The sequence below is a fragment of the Hypanus sabinus genome, chromosome 10 (genome assembly GCF_030144855.1).
Source record: "Hypanus sabinus isolate sHypSab1 chromosome 10, sHypSab1.hap1, whole genome shotgun sequence".
Taxonomy (NCBI): domain Eukaryota; kingdom Metazoa; phylum Chordata; class Chondrichthyes; order Myliobatiformes; family Dasyatidae; genus Hypanus; species Hypanus sabinus.
Window position 1 is genome coordinate 156,361,877 of NC_082715.1, and position 15,691 is coordinate 156,377,567.

Below are 15,691 nucleotides of genomic sequence, written 5' to 3' on the forward strand. Positions count from 1 at the left end.
CCGAGTACCTTGTCCAATGAATAACCTCTCGACCTCCATCATAAGCACACCGACTATCATGTCCAATAAATAACCTCTCGACCTCCACCACAAGCACACCGAGCACCTTGTCCAATGAATAACCTATCGACCTCCACCACAAGCACACCGAGTACCTTGTCCAATGAATAACCTATCGACCTCCACCATAAGCACACCGAGTACCTTGTCCAATGAATAACCTCTCGACCTCCACCACAAGCACACCGAGCACCTTGTCCAATGAATAACCTATCGACCTCCACCATAAGCACACCGAGCACCTTGTCCAATGAATAACCTATCGACCTCCACCATAAGCACACCGAGTACCTTGTCCAATGAATAACCTATCGACCTCCATCATAAGCACACCGAGTACCTTGTCCAATGAATAACCGATCAACCTCCACCATAAGCACACCGAGTACCTTGTCCAATGAATAACCTATCGACCTCCACCATAAGCACACCGAGTACCTTGTCCAATGAATAGCCTATCTACCTCCACCATAAGCACACCGAGTACCTTGTCCAATGAATAACCTATCGACCTCCATCATAAGCACACCGAGTACCTTGTCCAATGAATAACCTATCGACCTCCACCATAACCACACCGAGTACCTTGTCCAATGAATAACCTATCGACCTCCACCATAAGCACACCGAGAACCTTGTCCAATGAATAACCTATCGACCTCCACCATAGACACACAGAGTACCTTGTCCAATGAATAACCTATCGACCTCCAACATAAGCACACCGAGTACCTTATCCAATGAATAACCTATCGTCCTCCATCTTAAGCACACCGAGTATCTTGTCCAATGTATAACCTATCGACCTCCACCATAAACACACCGAGTTACTTGTCCAATGAATAACCTATCGACCTCCACCATAAACACACCGAGTTCCTTGTCCAATGAATAAACTATCGACCTCCACCATAAACACACCGAGTACCTTGTCCAATGAATATCCTATCGACCTCCACCATAAGCACACCGAGTACCATGTGCAATGAATAACTTGTCGACCTCCATCATAAGCACACCGAGTACCTTGTCCAATGAATAACCTATCGACCTCCATCATAAACACACCGAGTACCTTGTCCAATGAATAACCTAACGAACTCACCATAAGCACACCGAGTACCTTGTCCAATGAATTACCTCTCGACCTCCATCATAAGCACACCGAGTATCTTGTCCAATGAATAACCTATCGACCTCCACCATAAGCACACCGAGTACCTTGTCCAATGAATAACCTATCGACCTCCACCATAAGCACACCGAGTAGCTTGTCCAATGAATAACCTATCGACCTCCACCGTAAGCGCACCGAATACCGTGTCCAATGAATAACCTATCGACCTCCACCATAAGCACACCGAGTACCTTGTCCAATGAATAACCTATCGACCTCCACCATAAGCACACCGAGTACCTTGTCCAATGAATAACCTATCGACCTCCAGCATAAGCACACCGAGTACCTTGTCCAATGAATAACCTATCGACCTCCGCCAGAAGCACATCGAGTACCATGTCCAATGAATGACCTATCGACCTCCAGCATAAGCACACCGAGTACCTTGTACAATGAATAACCTATCGACTTCCATCATAAGCACACCGAGTTCCTTGTCCAAAGAATAACCTATCGACCTCCACCACAAGCACACCGAGTACCTTGTCCAATGAATACCATATCGACCTGCACCATAAGCACACCGAGTATTGTGTCCAATGAATAACCTATCGACCTGCACCATAAGCACACCGAGTACCTTGTCCAATGAATAACCTATCGACCTCCACCACAAGCACACCGAGTACCTTGTCCAATGAATACCATATCGACCTGCACCATAAGCACACCGAGTATTGTGTCCAATGAATAACCTATCGACCTGCACCATAAGCACACCGAGTACCTTGTCCAATGAATAACCTATCGACCTCCACCACAAGCACACCGAGTGCCTTGTCTAATGAATAACCTATTGACCTCCACCATAAGCACACCGAGTACCTTGTCCAGTGAATAACCTATCGACCTCCACCATAAGCACACCGAGTACCTTGTCCAATGTATAACCTATCGAACTCCACCATAAACACACCGAGTACCTTGTCCAATGTATAACCTATCGAGCTCCACCATAAGCACACCGACTACCATGTCCGATGAATAATCTATCGACCTCCATCATAAACACACCGAGTACCTTTTCCAATGAATAAACTATCGACCTCCACCATAAGCACACTGAGTACCTTGTGCAATGAATAACCTATGTACCTCCAACATAAGCACACCGAGTACCTTGTCCAATGAATACCCTATCGACGTCCACCATAAGCACACCGAGTACCTTGTCCAATGAATAACCTATCGACCTCCATCATAAACACACCGAGTATCTTTTCCAATGAATAACCTATCGACCTCCACCATAAGCACACCGAGTATCTTGTCCAATGAATAACCTATCGACCTCCACCATAAGCACACCGAGTACCTTGTCCAATGAATAACCTATCGACCTCCACCATAAGCACACCGAGTAGCTTGTCCAATGAATAACCTATCGACCTCCACCGTAAGCGCACCGAATACCGTGTCCAATGAATAACCTATCGACCTCCACCATAAGCACACCGAGTACCTTGTCCAATGAATAACCTATCATCCTCCACCGTAAGCACAACGAGTACCTTGTCCAATGAATAACCTATCGACCTCCACCATAAACACACCGAGTACCTTGTCCAATGAATAACCTATCAACCTCCACCATAAGGACACCGCGTACCTTGTCCAATGAATAACCTATCGACCTCCACCATAAGCACACCGAGTACCTTGTCCAATGAATAACCTATCGACCTCCACCATAAGCACACCTAGTACCTTGTCCAATGAATAACCTATCGACCTCCACCATAAGCACACTGAGTACCTTTTGCAATGAATAACCTATGTACCTCCAACATAAGCACACCGAGTACCTTGTCCAATGAATACCCTATCGACCTCCACCATAAGCACACCGAGTACCTTGTCCAATGAATAACCTATCGACCTCCATCATAAACACACCGAGTATCTTTTCCAATGAATAACCTATCTACCTCCACCATAAGCACACCGAGTATCTTGTCCAATGAATAACCTATCGACCTCCACCATAAGCACACCGAGTACCTTGTCCAATGAATAACCTATCGACCTCCACCATAAGCACACCGAGTAGCTTGTCCAATGAATAACTTATCGACCTCCACCGTCAGCGCACCGAATACCGTGTCCAATGAATAACCTATCGACCTCCACCATAAACACACCGAGTACCTTGTCCAATGAAAAGCCTATCGCCCTCCACCATAAGCACACCGAGTACCTTGTCCAATGAATAACCTATCGACTTCCATCATAAGCACACCGAGTACCTTGTCCAATGAATAACCTATCGACCTCCACCATAAGCACACCGAGTACCTTGTCCAATGAATAACCTATCGACCTCCACCATAAGCACACCGAGTACCTTGTCCAATGAATAACCTATCGACTTCCATCATAAGCACACCGAGTACCTTGTCCAATGAATGACCTATCGACTTCCATCATAAGCACACCGAGTTCCTTGTCCAATGAATAACCTATCGACCTCCACCATAAGCACACCGAGTACCTTGTCCAATGAATAACCTATCATCCTCCACCGTAAGCACAACGAGTACCTTGTCCAATGAATAACCTATCGACCTCCACCATAAACACACCGAGTACCTTGTCCAATGAATAACCTATCGACCTCCACCATAAGGACACCGCGTACCTTGTCCAATGAATAACCTTTCGACCTCCACCATAAGCACACCGAGTACCTTGTCCAATGAATAACCTATCGACCTCCACCATAAGCACACCGAGTTCCTTGTCCAATGAATAACCTATCGACCTCCACCACAAGCACACCGAGTACCTTGTCAAATGAATACCATATCGACCTGCACCATAAGCACACCGAGTATTGTGTCCAATGAATAACCTATCGACCTCCACCACAAGCACACCGAGTGCCTTGTCTAATGAATAACCTATCGTCCTCCATCTTAAGCACACCGAGTATCTTTTCCAATGTATAACCTATCGACCTCCACCATAAACACACCGAGTTACTTGTCCAATGAATAACCTATCGACCTCCACCATAAACACACGAGTTCCTTGTCCAATGAATAAACTATCGACCTCCACCATAAACACACCGAGTACCTTGTCCAATGAATATCCTATCGACCTCCACCATAAGCACACCGAGTACCATGTGCAATGAATAACCTGTCGACCTCCATCATAAGCACACCGAGTACCTTGTCCAATGAATAACCTATCGACCTCCATCATAAACACACCGAGTACCTTGTCCAATGAATAACCTAACGACCTCACCATAAGCACACCGAGTACCTTGTCCAATGAATTACCTCTCGACCTCCATCATAAGCACACCGAGTACCTTGTCCAATGAATAACCTATCGACCTCCACCATACACACACCGAGTACCATGTCCAATGTATAACATATCGACCTCCACCACAAGCACACCGAGCACCTTGTCCTATGAATAACCAATCGACCTCCATCATAAGCACACCGAGCACCTTGTCCAATGAATAACCTCTCCACCTCCATCATAAGCACACCGAGCACCTTGTTGAATGAATAACCAACCTATCGACCTCCACCATAAACACACCGAGTACCTTGTCCAATGAATAGCCTATCGCCCTCCACCATAAGCACACCGAGTACCTTGTCCAATGAATAACCTATCGAATTCCATCATAAGCACACCGAGTACCTTGTCCAATGAATAACCTATCGACCTCCACCATAAGCACAACGAGTACCTTGTCCAATGAATAACCTATCGACCTCCACCATAAGCACACCGAGTACCTTGTCCAATGAATAACATATCGACTTCCATCATAAGCACACCGAGTACCTTGTCCAATGAATAACCTATCGACTTCCATCATAAGCACACCGAGTTCCTTGTCCAATGAATAACCTATCGACCTCCACCACAAGCACACCGAGTACCTTGTCCAATGAATAACCTATCGACCTGCACCATAAGCACACCGAGTACCTTGTCCAATGAATAACATATCGACCTCCACCACAAGCACACCGAGTGCCTTGTCAAATGAATAACCTATTGACCTCCACCATAAGCACACCGAGTACCTTGTCCAATGAATAACCTATCGACCTCCATCATAAACACACCGAGTATCTTTTCCAATGAATAACCTATCGACCTCCACCATAAGCACACCGAGTATCTTGTCCAATGAATAACCTATCGACCTTCAACATAAGCACGCCGAGTACCTTGTCCAATGAATAACCTATCGACCTCCACCGTAAGCAAACCGAGTACCTTGTCCAATGAATAACCTATCGACCTCCACCATAAGCACACCGAGTAGCTAGTCCAATGAATAACCTATCGACCTCCACCGTAAGCGCACCGAATACCGTGTCCAATGAATAACCTATCGACCTCCACCATAAGCACACCGAGTACCTTGTCCAATGAATAACCTATCATCCTCCACCGTAAGCACACCGAGTACCTTGTCCAATGAATAACCTATCGACCTCCACCATAAACACACCGAGTACCTTGTCCAATGAATTACCTATCGACCTCCACCATAAGCACACCGAGAACCTTGTCCAATGAATAACCTATCGACCTCCACCATAAACACACCGTGTACCTTGTCCAATGAATAACCTATCGACCTCCAACATAAGCACACCGAGTACCTTATCCAATGAATAACCTATCGTCCTCCATCATAAGCACACCGAGTCTCTTGTCCAATGTATAACCTATCGACCTCCACCATAAACACACCGAGTTACTTGTCCAATGAATAACCTATCGACCTCCACCATAAACACACCGAGTACCTTGTCCAATGAATAACCTATCGACCTCCACCACAAGCACACCGAGTACCTTGTCCAATGAATAACCTATCGACCTGCACCATAAGCACACCGAGTACATTGTCCAATGAATAACCTATCGACCTCCACCAGAAGCACACCGAGTGCCTTGTCAAATGAATAACCTATTGACCTCCACCATAAGCACACCGAGTACCTTGTCCAATGAATAACCTATCGACCTCCACCATAAACACACCGAGTTCCTTGTCCAATGAATAAACTATCGACCTCCACCATAAACACACCGAGTACCTTGTTCAATGAATAACCTATCGACCTCCACCATAAGCACACCGAGTACCATGTGCAATGAATAACCTATCGACCTCCATCATAAGCACACCGAGTACCTTGTCCAATGAATAACCTAACGACCTCACCATAAGCACACCGAGTACCTTGTCCAATGAATTACCTCTCGACCTCCATCATAAGCACACCGACGATCATGTCCAATGAATAACCTCTCGACCTCCACCACAAGCACACCGAGTACCTTGTCCAATGAATAACCTATCGACCTCCACCATAAGCACACCGAGTACCTTGTCCAATGAATAACCTATCGACCTCCACCATAAACACACCGAGTACCATGTCCAATGTATAACCTATCGACCTCCACCACAAGCACACCGAGCACCTTGTCCAATGAATAACCTATCGACCTCCACCATAAACACACCGAGCACCTTGTCCAATGAATATCCTCTCGACCTCCACCACAAGCACACCGAGTACCTTGTCCAATGCATAACCTATCGACCTCCACCACAAGCACACCGAGCACCTTGTCCAATGAATAACCTATCGACCTCCACCAAAAGCACACCGAGCACCTTGTCCAATGAATAACCTCTCGACCTCCACCATAAGCACACCGACTATCATGTCCAATGAATAACCTCTCGACCTCCACCACAAGCACACCGAGTACCTTGAGCAATGAATAACCTATCGACCTCCACCATAAGCACACCGAGTACCTTGTCCAATGAATAACCTATCGACCGCCACCATAAGCACACCGAGTACCTTGTCCAATGAATAACCTATCGACCTCCACCATAAACACACCGAGTACCATGTCCAATGTATAACCTATCGACCTCCACCACAAGCACACCGAGAACCTTGTCCAATGAATAACCTATCGACCTCCACCATAAACACACCGAGCACCTTGTCCAATGAATAACCTCTCGACCTCCACCACAAGCACACCGAGTACCTTGTCCAATGCATAACCTATCGACCTCCACCACAAGCACACCGACCACCTTGTCCAATGAATAACCTATCGACCTCCACCATAAGCACACCGAGTTCCTTGTCCAGTGAATAAACTATCGACCTCCACCATAAACACACCGAGTACCTTGTCCAATGAATAACCTATCGACCTCCACCATAAGCACACCGAGTACCATGTGCAATGAATAACCTATCGACCTCCATCATAAGCACACCGAGTACCTTGTCCAATGAATAACCTAACGACCTCACCATAAGCACACCGAGTACCTTGTCCAATGAATTACCTCTCGACCTCCATCATAAGCACACCGACGATCATGTCCAATGAATAACCTCTCGACCTCCACCACAAGCACACCGAGTACCTTGTCCAATGAATAACCTATCGAACTCCACCATAAGCACACCGAGTACCTTGCCCAATGAATAACCTATCGACCTCCACCATAAACACACCGAGTACCATGTCCAATGTATAACCTATCGACCTCCACCACAAGCACACCGAGCACCTTGTCCAATGAATAACCTCTCGACCTCCACCACAAGCACACCGAACAACTTGTCCAATGAATAACCTCTCGACCTCCATCATAAGCACACCGACTATCATGTCCAATGAATAACCTCTCGACCTCCACCACAAGCACACCGAGTACCTTGTGCAATGAATAACCTATCGACCTCCACCATAAGCACACCGAGTAACTTGTCCAATGAATAACCTATCGACCTCCACCATAAACACACCGAGTACCTTGTCCAATGAATAGCCTATCGCCTCCACCATAAGCACACCGAGTACCTTTTCCAATGAATAACCTATCGACCTCCACCACAAGCACACCGAGCACCTTGTCCAATGAATAACCTATTGACCTCCACCATAAGCACATCGAGTACCTTGTCCAATGAATAACCTATCGACCTCCACCACAAGCACAGCGAGTGCCTTGTCTAATTAATAACCTATCGAACTCCATCATAAGCACACCGAGTACCTTGTCCAGTGAATAACCTATCGACCTCCACCATAAGCACACCGAGTACCTTGTCCAATGTATAACCTATCGACCTCCACCATAAGCACACCGAGTACCATGTCCGATGAATAATCTATCGACCTCCATCATAAACACACCGAGTACCTTTTCCAATGAATAACCTATCGACCTCCACCATAAGCACACTGAGTACCTTTTGCAATGAATAACCTATGTACCTCCAACATAAGCACACCGAGTACCTTGTCCAATGAATACCCTATCGACCTCCACCATAAGCACACCGAGTACCTTGTCCAATGAATAACCTATCAACCTCCATCATAAACACACCGAGTATCTTTTCCAATGAATAACCTATCGACCTCCACCATAAGCACACCGAGTATCTTGTCCAATGAATAACCTATCGACCTCCACCATAAGCACACCGAGTACCTTGTCCAATGAATAACCTATCGACCTCCACCATAAGCACACCGAGTAGCTTGTCCAATGAATAACTTATCGACCTCCACCGTAAGCGCACCGAATACCGTGTCCAATGAATAACCTATCGACCTCCACCATAAACACACCGAGTACCTTGTCCAATGAATAGCCTATCGCCCTCCACCATAAGCACACCGAGTACCTTGTCCAATGAATAACCTATCGACCTCCACCATAAGCACACCGAGTACCTTGTCCAATGAATAACCTATCGACTTCCATCATAAGCACACCGAGTTCCTTGTCCAAAGAATAACCTATCGACCTCCACCACAAGCACACCGAGTACCTTGTCCAATGAATACCATATCGACCTGCACCATAAGCACACCGAGTATTGTGTCCAATGAATAACCTATCGACCTGCACCATAAGCACACCGAGTACCTTGTCCAATGAATAACCTATCGACCTCCACCACAAGCACACCGAGTGCCTTGTCTAATGAATAACCTATTGACCTCCACCATAAGCACACCGAGTACCTTGTCCACTGAATAACCTATCGACCTCCACCATAAGCACACCGAGTACCTTGTCCAATGTATAACCTATCGAACTCCACAATAAACACACCGAGTACCTTGTCCAATGTATAACCTATCGAGCTCCACCATAAGCACACCGACTACCATGTCCGATGAATAATCTATCGACCTCCATCATAAACACACCGAGTACCTTTTCCAATGAATAAACTATCGACCTCCACCATAAGCACACTGAGTACCTTGTGCAATGAATAACCTATGTACCTCCAACATAAGCACACCGAGTACCTTGTCCAATGAATACCCTATCGACGTCCACCATAAGCACACCGAGTACCTTGTCCAATGAATAACCTATCGACCTCCATCATAAACACACCGAGTATCTTTTCCAATGAATAACCTATCGACCTCCACCATAAGCACACCGAGTATCTTGTCCAATGAATAACCTATCGACCTCCACCATAAGCACACCGAGTACCTTGTCCAATGAATAACCTATCGACCTCCACCATAAGCACACCGAGTAGCTTGTCCAATGAATAACCTATCGACCTCCACCGTAAGCGCACCGAATACCGTGTCCAATGAATAACCTATCGACCTCCACCATAAGCACACCGAGTACCTTGTCCAATGAATAACCTATCATCCTCCACCGTAAGCACAACGAGTACCTTGTCCAATGAATAACCTATCGACCTCCACCATAAACACACCGAGTACCTTGTCCAATGAATAACCTATCAACCTCCACCATAAGGACACCGCGTACCTTGTCCAATGAATAACCTATCGACCTCCACCATAAGCACACCGAGTACCTTGTCCAATGAATAACCTATCGACCTCCACCATAAGCACACCGAGTACCTTGTCCAATGAATAACCTATCGACCTCCACCATAAGCACACTGAGTACCTTTTGCAATGAATAACCTATGTACCTCCAACATAAGCACACCGAGTACCTTGTCCAATGAATACCCTATCGACCTCCACCATAAGCACACCGAGTACCTTGTCCAATGAATAACCTATCGACCTCCATCATAAACACACCGAGTATCTTTTCCAATGAATAACCTATCTACCTCCACCATAAGCACACCGAGTATCTTGTCCAATGAATAACCTATCGACCTCCACCATAAGCACACCGAGTACCTTGTCCAATGAATAACCTATCGACCTCCACCATAAGCACACCGAGTAGCTTGTCCAATGAATAACTTATCGACCTCCACCGTAAGCGCACCGAATACCGTGTCCAATGAATAACCTATCGACCTCCACCATAAACACACCGAGTACCTTGTCCAATGAATAGCCTATCGCCCTCCACCATAAGCACACCGAGTACCTTGTCCAATGAATAACCTATCGACTTCCATCATAAGCACACCGAGTACCTTGTCCAATGAATAACCTATCGACCTCCACCATAAGCACACCGAGTACCTTGTCCAATGAATAACCTATCGACCTCCACCATAAGCACACCGAGTACCTTGTCCAATGAATAACCTATCGACTTCCATCATAAGCACACCGAGTACCTTGTCCAATGAATGACCTATCGACTTCCATCATAAGCACACCGAGTTCCTTGTCCAATGAATAACCTATCGAACTCCACCATAAGCACACCGAGTACCTTGTCCAATGAATAACCTATCATCCTCCACCGTAAGCACAACGAGTACCTTGTCCAATGAATAACCTATCGACCTCCACCATAAACACACCGAGTACCTTGTCCAATGAATAACCTATCGACCTCCACCATAAGGACACCGCGTACCTTGTCCAATGAATAACCTTTCGACCTCCACCATAAGCACACCGAGTACCTTGTCCAATGAATAACCTATCGACCTCCACCATAAGCACACCGAGTTCCTTGTCCAATGAATAACCTATCGACCTCCACCACAAGCACACCGAGTACCTTGTCAAATGAATACCATATCGACCTGCACCATAAGCACACCGAGTATTGTGTCCAATGAATAACCTATCGACCTCCACCACAAGCACACCGAGTGCCTTGTCTAATGAATAACCTATTGACCTCCACCATAAGCACACCGAGTACCTTGTCCAATGAATAACCTATCGACCTCCACCACAAGCACACCGAGTGCCTTGTCTAATGAATAACCTATTGACCTCCACCATAAGCACACCGAGTACCTTGTCCAATGAATAACCTATCGACCTCCACCACAAGCACAGCGAGTGCCTTGTCTAATTAATAACCTATCGAACTCCATCATAAGCACACCGAGTACCTTGTCCAGTGAATAACCTATCGACCTCCACCATAAGCACACCGAGTACCTTCTCCAATGTATAACCTATCGACCTCCACCATAAGCACACTGAGTACCTTGTGCAATGAATAACCTATGTACCTACAACATAAGCACACCGAGTACATTGTCCAATGAATACCCTATCGACCTCCACCATAAGCACACCGAGTAGCTTGTCCAATGAATAACCTACCGACTTCCATCATAAGCACACCGAGTTCCTTGTCCAATGAATAACCTATCGACCTCCAACACAAGCACACCGAGTACCTTGTCCAATGAATACCATATCGACCTGCACCATAAGCACACCGAGTATTGTGTCCAATGAATAACCTATCGACCTGCACCATAAGCACACCGTACCTTGTCCAATGAGTAACCTATCGACCTACACCATAAGCACACCGAGTAGCTTGTCCAATGAATAACCTACCGACTTCCACCATAGGCACACCGAGTGCCTTGTCTAATGAATAACCTATTGACCTCCACCATAAGCACATCGAGTACCTTGTCCAATGAATAACCTATCGACCTCCACCACAAGCACAGCGAGTGCCTTGTCTAATTAATAACCTATCGAACTCCATCATAAGCACACCGAGTACCTTGTCCAGTGAATAACCTATCGACCTCCACCATAAGCACACCGAGTACCTTGTCCAATGTATAACCTATCGACCTCCACCATAAGCACACCGAGTACCATGTCCGATGAATAATCTATCGACCTCCATCATAAACACACCGAGTACCTTTTCCAATGAATAAACTATCGACCTCCACCATAAGCACACTGAGTACCTTTTGCAATGAATAACCTATGTACCTCCAACATAAGCACACCGAGTACCTTGTCCAATGAATACCCTATCGACCTCCACCATAAGCACACCGAGTACCTTGTCCAATGAATAACCTATCGACCTCCATCATAAACACACCGAGTATCTTTTCCAATAAATAACCTATCGACCTCCACCATAAGCACACCGAGTATCTTGTCCAATGAATAACCCATCGACCTCCACCATAAGCACACCGAGTAGCTTGTCCAATGAATAACTTGTCGACCTCCACCGTAAGCGCACCGAATACCGTGTCCAATGAATAACCTATCGACCTCCACCATAAACACACCGAGTACCTTGTCCAATGAATAGCCTACCGCCCTCCACCATAAGCACACCGAGTACCTTGTCCAATGAATAACCTATCGACCTCCACCATAAGCACACCGAGTACCTTGTCCAATGAATAACCTATCGACTTCCATCATAAGCACACCGAGTACCTTGTCCAATGAATAACCTATCGACTTCCATCATAAGCACACCGAGTTCCTTGTCCAAAGAATAACCTATCGACCTCCACCACAAGCACACCGAGTACCTTGTCCAATGAATACCATATCGACCTGCACCATAAGCACACCGAGTATTGTGTCCAATGAATAACCTATCGACCTGCACCATAAGCACACCGAGTACCTTGTCCAATGAATAACCTATCGACCTCCACCACAAGCACACCGAGTACCTTGTCTAATGAATAGCCTATTGACCTCCACCATAAGCACACCGAGTACCTTGTCCAGTGAATAACCTATCGACCTCCACCATAAGCACACCGAGTACCTTGTACAATGTATAACCTATCGACCTCCACCATAAACACACCGAGTACCTTGTCCAATGTATAACGTATCGAGCTCCACCATAAGCACACCTACTACCATGTCCGATGAATAATCTATCGACCTCCATCATAAACACACCGAGTACCTTTTCCAATGAATAAACTATCGACCTCCACCATAAGCACACTGAGTACCTTGTGCAATGAATAACCTATGTACCTCCAACATAAGCACACCGCGTACCTTGTCCAATGAATACCCTATCGACCTCCACCATAAGCACACCGAGTACCTTGTCCAATGAATAACCTATCGACCTCCATCATAAACACACCGAGTATCTTTTCCAATGAATAACCTATCGACCTCCACCATAAGCACACCGAGTATCTTGTCCAATGAATAACCTATCGACCTCCACCATAAGCACACCGAGTACCTTGTCCAATGAATAACCTATCGTCCTCCACCATAAGCACACCGAGTAGCTTGTCCAATGAATAACCTGTCGACCTCCACCGTAAGCGCACCGAATACAGTGTCCAATGAATAACCTATCGACCTCCACCATAAGCACACCGAGTACCTTGTCCAATGAATAACCTATCATCCTCCACCGTAAGCACAACGAGTACCTTGTCCAATGAATAACCTATCGACCTCCACCATAAACACACCGAGTACCTTGTCCAATGAATAACCTATCGACCTCCACCATAAGGACACCGCGTACCTTGTCCAATGAATAACCTATCGACCTCCACCATAAGCACACCGAGTACCTTGTCCAATGAATAACCTATCGACCTCCACCATAAGCACACCGAGTACCTTCTCCAATGAATAACCTATCGACCTCCACCATAAGCACACTGAGTACCTTTTGCAATGAATAACCTATGTACCTCCAACATAAGCACACCGAGTACCTTGTCCAATGAATACCCTATCGACCTCCACCATAAGCACACCGAGTACCTTGTCCAATGAATAACCTATCGACCTCCATCATAAACACACCGAGTATCTTTTCCAATGAATAACCTATCGACCTCCACCATAAGCACACCGAGTATCTTGTCCAATGAATAACCTATCGACCTCCACCATAAGCACACCGAGTACCTTGTCCAATGAATAACCTATCGACCTCCACCATAAGCACACCGAGTAGCTTGTCCAATGAATAACTTATCGACCTCCACCGTAAGCGCACCGAATACCGTGTCCAATGAATAACCTATCGACCTCCACCATAAACACACCGAGTACCTTGTCCAATGAATAGCCTATCACCCTCCACCATAAGCACACCGAGTACCTTGTCCAATGAATAACCTATCGACTTCCATCATAAGCACACCGAGTACCTTGTCCAATGAATAACCTATCGACCTCCACCATAAGCACACCGAGTACCTTGTCCAATGAATAACCTATCGACCTCCACCATAAGCACACCGAGTACCTTGTCCAATGAATAACCTATCGACTTCCATCATAAGCACACCGAGTACCTTGTCCAATGAATGACCTATCGACTTCCATCATAAGCACACCGAGTTCCTTGTCCAATGAATAACCTATCGACCTCCACCATATGCACACCGAGTACCTTGTCCAATGAATAACCTATCATCCTCCACCGTAAGCACAACGAGTACCTTGTCCAATGAATAACCTATCGACCTCCACCATAAACACACCGAGTACCTTGTCCAATGAATAACCTATCGACCTCCACCATAAGGACACCGCGTACCTTGTCCAATGAATAACCTATCGACCTCCACCATAAGCACACCGAGTACCTTGTCCAATGAATAACCTATCGACCTCCACCATAAGCACACCGAGTACCTTGTCCAATGAATAACCTATCGACCTCCACCATAAACACACCGAGTACCTTGTCCAATGAATAACCTATCGACCTCCACCATAAGGACACCGCGTACCTTGTCCAATGAATAACCTATCGACCTCCACCATAAGCACACCGAGTACCTTGTCCAATGAATAACCTATCGACCTCCACCATAAGCACACCGAGTACCATGTCCGATGAATAATCTATCGACCTCCATCATAAACACACCGAGTACCTTTTCCAATGAATAAACTATCGACCTCCACCATAAGCACACTGAGTACCTTTTGCAATGAATAACCTATGTACCTCCAACATAAGCACACCGAGTACCTTGTCCAATGAATACCCTATCGACCTCCACCATAAGCACACCGAGTACCTTGTCCAATGAATAACCTATCGACCTCCATCATAAACACACCGAGTATCTTTTCCAATAATTAACCTATCGACCTCCACCATAAGCACGCCGAGTATCTTGTCCAATGAATAACCCATCGACCTCCACCATAAGCACACCGAGTACCTTGTCC